General features: G+C 39.8%; 1 long non-coding RNA gene across 1 annotated transcript; it reads left to right on the top strand.

Annotated features, from left to right (window-relative positions):
• Positions 1–323: 323 nt before the first annotated feature.
• On the top strand, positions 324–3,153 carry LOC107814715 (uncharacterized). Its single transcript, XR_001654622.2, has 2 exons — positions 324–2,265; positions 2,342–3,153. It is a non-coding gene; the product is annotated as an uncharacterized LOC107814715 (long non-coding RNA).
• The last annotated feature ends 3,349 nt before the right edge of the window (positions 3,154–6,502 follow it).

Below are 6,502 nucleotides of genomic sequence, written 5' to 3'. Positions count from 1 at the left end.
TTTAAGTAATAACTTCAACATAATAATCGTGTAGCAGGAGATGATAGTCTGTGCTCGCTGAATAATATGAGCAACCCCTACCCTAAGGAAGTTGCGAAGTATTATTTATGTTGCACGGGGTGATCCTTTAGGCTAAAAAACTTAGGATCCCCCCCCTCCCCCGTATCCTTTTATATACTTACTATTCACACTTAGTCATAGATCGATGCAATTGTACTGTTTGTGATTCTTAAGACTTATATCAGTTAGTCATATAGTTAATTCTTATGGTGTAATAGAGTTTTCAACTTCTACATCTTTACATATATGATCATCTAGCTCAATCATCTAATCTACATAGTGTAAAATTCGGCAGGGAACCACCGTTATGGACTTCGAAGAGTGCCTAACACTTTCTATTTGAAGTCATTTGAGCCCTTACTCAATCTTTGGTGGTGTTGATTAGTCAAACGGAGTTATTTGCAAATAGATGCCCTAACACACCTTAAAATCATTAGGTGATGACTCTTCTATTTTAATACCCATTTAAAAGAGTTGTCACATGTCGAAACCCGCTTTCGCGAGAAAAAGGGGTGTGACACCGCCGTTGCTGCTACAAATGTGACTGTGGTGGAGGTAATGTTGCCACTAACAAAGAAAAGGAGGAGCGAAAAATGTCGAGTTGGCCGATCAGCCGGAACAAACAATTTCGGACATAGTGCCAAAAGAGTTGAGGAAAGATAATAATTTCAACATCAAGGAGAACACTAGAAGGCAGGTCTCCGTGTAAAACTTCCCAACTCTTATAACAAATCATATCTTCCCTATTGATTAAAGGGACTACAGGTAGGAGAGCAGGACGAATCTTTTCCTGGACTCCCTCGAGGGGAGGAGAGGATTACATGTCACCGCGTGGGAACTCATTCATTAGGACGTATCCCTTCTTGATGGGCTTTTCCCTTATGGTGGACAAGATCGTGGATAAGTTTTGCTTCAATTACCAGTTGTGCCTTGCACTAATAGACCCTCAGGTATGGATCTTGGTGATGGTCCGTTGACACTTGGCTTCCAAGGTTGATGTCCCTTCTACATACTAGCATTTACTTCATCTGTACTCTCCCAATATCTACCGAGGGGCATGATTAATATGACGTAGCAGGGTTCGAAGGCTCTCATCTTGGACTATGAGAATTACTTCGATAGTTGGTGGTGTGAACGATACGTAGTCATCCAAACCAATTTCCTTTGGCCGGGCACGAAGACCCGGAGAAATGGAGTTTTACCCGTAAATCTTTCTGTCTTTTTCACTTTCCTGGATTAAATTAGAGAAGACCTTTTTACCACGTACTATATTGTTCAGCTACTGTGGTGGAGGTATAAGCGGCGGAGGTATAAGCGGTTCTGGACATAGAGGATTGGGTATCCAAGATCTTAAGGGGTATCCACCGAAATTTCTAGGTCATGGAAAATTATAGAGGCCTACCTAGGAGGTTTTCGAGAGAAGTATCATGGTGATACTTCTTTAAGTTTAAAACTTCATTTTTCTCCTTCATCTTTGTTGTGTCTAACATATGCAGATTTACATAGGTGTGGGGGTTAATAAAAGACCAAAGCCTTGGGTTGGTTCTGTAGAAGAGGTGTCTTGGTTGATTCGAGAACTGATCCTCACGATTTTGGAGAATGTTCTTTTGAAACCATCTTCCTCCGGTTCTTCAAAGAGGAAGCGTATTTCTGAGAAAAAGTCCCAGCCATTTGGGTTAGGAGAGGGTGCCACTCGATCCATTCCACCGACTATTTATGATGGTGTTATCGGATGATAAATGTATACCGACCCCATCCAAGTTGACTTTGGGGAGGAAACCACTATTATTTCATTTGTAGGGGTTATTCCATAGGGAGGCCTGGTGGCAGAGGCCACGATAGATATAATTTCGAATGAGGGTATGCTGATAAGGTGACTTCTCTCATCTAAGGAGAGAGTTATGGTTCCCTCAAGTGAGCGATAGGTTCTGCCTTTCCAGACTGTCCCTTCTACTGAAGAGGCGAGTTCTCGAGAAGGTTACAATGAGGTGGCTTTGTCGGCTCATGACGGTCCCCTTGTTCCTATAGAGAAGACTTCTGATTGCCGTCATATCAATTATCGGTGCCAAGCTGGGTCAAAAAATTCAAGGAGCCCAAGCACATTGCCGCTCATCTTCCTTAGATAGCGAGTCCCCAAGACAGAAACAGATAGAGTCTATGAGTGATGAGGCAATGGTGACGCAAATGGCTAATGAAGCTGTAAGGGTAAGTCTTCTAAAGTGATCCTTTTCTATTAGGCTTTGCCGATCATTAACATAGCATAAGTCATTTATTTTTGTAGATCACAGTGCTCAGTTCGAGGACTTTAAAGAGGGTTTGAGAGGATGCCACTAGGTCCAAGGAAGTAGTAAAGTATGACCGGACATTGAGGGTCGAGCTCCAGAAGCTCAAAGAATAGAAGGGATCACTCTTGGCCAGGACCAAAGCCGCAGAGAGGAGCGCTGAAAAGAGAATGGCCAATTTTTGAAAAGTGAGGCAGCTCTACTGGCTGAATGCTCTAGGGCCAATGGTAGGCTTTTTTCCCTCCAGGTCGATCTGGTCTTTAAGGCCGATGAGGAGGTTTGTCTAATGGAAGAGTGTTCCCGTTTATCAGTTGAGATTTAGAGGCTAAGGTCGGAGTTGGCCCTGACTGAGGAGATAGTCCAGGCCAATAATGTCGATTGTGAGACCATTCAAATGGACTTCAAGAACTTGCCAAAACAAGCACCCTATGATCCTGGGCCATTATTGAAACCCGCTTGCACACCCTTCACGAAGTTCGCACTAGTGCGGTTGATTTTCAACTTGAGGTTCCTCAATTAGAGGAATTGGCTCGATGACTTGGTATCCCCTCTCCAGATATGCGATGTCTTACTTCCTATGAAGATGAAAATGTGGATGATGTTGAAGATGATGAAGTGGAGGAGTGACTCCTATCCCCGACCTATCGGCCCCTGCTGGTTTTGTTGATCTGAATACCCTTACTTCCGGCACAAATGCCAGCGATTAGTTATAGTATTGGGGCTTTGGATCTTTGTACTTATTTTGTATTTTCTTTTTAGGGTCTTCTGTATAAAAGTTATATTTAACATGATCTTTTCTCTTTTCCATTCCTTCGAGTATTTTGTGCCTTCAGGATATTTTTTTCGAGTATGTTCTTTGTCTGTATTAACGTTGATGGCCGTGAAGGCTTCAGAGCTTTTAGGCTTTGTCGCTTTTGGGAAAATAGCTCATTGTCGTGATGGGTCTCTTATTGGCGCGAGAAAGGATGACGTCTCATACTTATTAAGTGCAAGAGAAGAAGAATGGTCTCATAATGACTAATTATTGCTCAGCACTAAGAGGAAAATGAACATATGTATTCAAGAAAGCATATGAATAGTCAGAAGAAAGTTAAAATTCTTATTTCATATAAGAATAGTCATTTGGCATTATATAAGAGCTGGTTGGATCCGGACGCTTTGTTATATAGATATATCTTGACCGCTTTAACGGAGTCATATATAGATGAGCATAATATGCTTAAGAAATAACTTTCCTTAAGGGTCTGATAAGACTTAAAAGGCTCTATAATTGAGTGTCCAAAATTGATCTTTGTAGACTTCGCTTTCAAAATCTCTTTGTAAACTTCCAAAATTGAGCATAACAATTGGTCTTTGTAGATTTTGCCTTCAAAATGGGGCGTTGCATCCGATAGTAGCAATTCAACAAAATAATAGATTAGTACCCTTCCACGTTACCGACCCAGTTCTGATGTAGATGCTTTTCCTCGAGGGTCCTATTCCTGCAAAAGGAAGCGAAGGAATGGGGGAGTATTTTTAGATGAAGATAGTACCCGGACCCGTTGATCAGACAATTCGACCTTGGCGTGGAATTACGAAGGTTCATATGTCGTACCAAAAAGTTTGTATGATCATCATTCAGATCGGGCCGATTTATTGACTATTATCTAAAAATATTAGTAGAGAATAATAAGTTCATAAAATAATTTGACGGAAAGAAAACAAAACCATTGTGGTTCCATTAGAAGTATAACCGTTTGAGGTGTGCCACTTTCTAATTTTCCTTCACAGGATTGCTGTCTATTTCTTTGAATTTATATGATCCTTTTCGCGTTACCTCAGTGATCTGGTAGGGTCCTCCCAATTGGGTCCAAGTTTTACACATTCGATTCTTGGGATGTTGCAAATATTCTTCGGAGCACGTAGTCACCTACTTTGAAATGTTGGAGATTGATTTTCTTGTTGTGATACCTCTTGATTTGTTTCTTTTGTGCAGCCATTCGAACCAAGGCCATATCTCTTCGTCCTTCCACTAAATCCAAGCTGCAAGCCACTACTTTCTTGTTCGAGTCTTCGATGGTATATGAAAACCTTAGACTGGATTACCTCACTTCATCTAAGATGAGAGCCTAAGATCCATATACCAGAGAGAAGGGAGTCTCCACGGTGCTTGATTTTTTTGTTGTACTATAGGACCATAATAATCTGGATAGTTTTTCTGGCCATTTTTGTTTCTCTCCTTCTAAGCTCTTTTTTAAGTAGTTAAGTAGAACTTTGTTCGAAGATTCAACTTATCTGTTAGCTCCCGAATGATATAGAGTAAAGGTGACTATTTTGAATTTCTATTCTTCGAAAATTTTAGACACCTTGGCCCTGAATAACTGTCGTCCATTGTCACATCCAATTGACTTTGGTACCCCAAATTTGCGTATGATGTTCCTCCATACGAAGTCAATCACTTCCTTTTCATGGACCCTTGAGTATGCACCCGCTTCCACCTATTTCAAGAAGTAGTCAGTTAACACAAGTAAGAATTTTACGTAGGGTGCCCCACCCACTTCATAAAAGGCCAAGGGATAATATGGAATGTAGTGGCTTGATTATTATTATAAAGTATATTATTCGTATCTCTGTTACAACACAACGAAACTAAATGGTTCGAATCTAAATTGATTTAAGGATATACACCTACTTTTTCTTGAACTGTAGTTCAATCGGTTAGAGCAATGCCTGTCAAGGCGAAAGCTGCAAGTTCGAGCCCTATTAGTCTCGATGGATTCAATAAATATATCAATTAATCTTTCCATTTTCTGTGAAAAGGGGAGGGGGATATGGAGCATAATTTCATTCTTAGCGGGGTATCTCTTTTTTTCCTTTCTTTTTTGTTTCTCATTTCTCATCAAACAAATAGGAAATTTTTTCATTACGTCAACTAGTGTCGATTGATGGGAAACAGACATATGTGGATTAGTATAATTAATTCTGTATTGGCATATTCAGGATTCCAAGAGAGGCAAGGTATGATTTTTTCAACCCGGTCCATGTGTGTAATAGAATAGATTACCTTATTTATTTTTATAGGGAGGATATACACAAATAAATTTTTTTCTTGTATGATACAAAATAAATTACATTCAATTACATTACCCTTAGAGAATACCATTCCAGATTCCATTTTTTTTCTTTTCTGGCGGAGCTTTTGTGTAACCTCAATTACTCCAATTTTGAATTTGAAAAAAGAAAGATATATCACATTCGAAATTTATACTGAGCTTTTGATATATGAATTTCAGTACTAATCCAAGGAAGGAGGATATTCAAAGAAAATCAAATAAGGATTCCCACCATTTCAGTCAATGTAAGAGAATGCAAAGTTTTTGATTTTTCTAGTTAGAATGAATTGGTCGTACCTATCCAATCAATAATATCTTATGACAGACTCACTATTCACTGGGTTCTTGGGTCATAATTATTATATATGAGAGATGGACGAGTGGTTTAAGGCATAGCGTTATAATTTCTATGCAGGCTTTTATTTACCGAAGGTTCGAATCCCTCTCTTTCTGCACTTTCACCTAATTCATTAATGTGTGACCGAAATGTATCAAATAATAATGAGAAAAATGATTCTAACAGTTAGACATTCTTTTGATATATATTCCATATTCCTAATTGTTATTTTTTATAAAAAATTGGAAAGAGTGGACAATGAACTAAAATATCCATGTCGGCGTATTTTGACATCCCACGGCTTCAGAAGGATCGCTTAGCCCCCTTCACCTTCAATGCAAGAGTGCTTGATCAGTAAGTTATTACGCACTCTATCAAATGTGGCTGCTTCTAAGAAAACCTCTTGGTTGCCTCTGCACTCCTACCTCCTTTACCACTGAGCGGTCAATTAGGGGCCTCAGCTGGTGATCCGGACTCTTTCCCTCATGATTTCAATGAAGTTTATCCCCCGCCGTCTCACTAGACCTTGCCTCCCTATTTTTAAGGTCATATCTAGTATTTAGAGTTTTTTCAATTTGGTACCGCTCTTGCGACCCGCACCAAAATCGTACTTTACCCATAGATGTCTAGTCAACTGTTTCACCTCTATGCATTTAGAGAAGAACCAGCTAGCTCTGGGTGCGAGTGGAATTTCACCTCTAACCACAACTCACCTGCTGATTCTTCAACAT

Source organism: Nicotiana tabacum, chromosome 14 (genome assembly GCF_000715075.1).
Source record: "Nicotiana tabacum cultivar K326 chromosome 14, ASM71507v2, whole genome shotgun sequence".
Taxonomy (NCBI): Eukaryota; Viridiplantae; Streptophyta; class Magnoliopsida; order Solanales; family Solanaceae; genus Nicotiana; species Nicotiana tabacum.
Note: the sequence above shows the minus strand (reverse complement) of the source record. Positions and strands in the feature narration are given on the sequence as shown.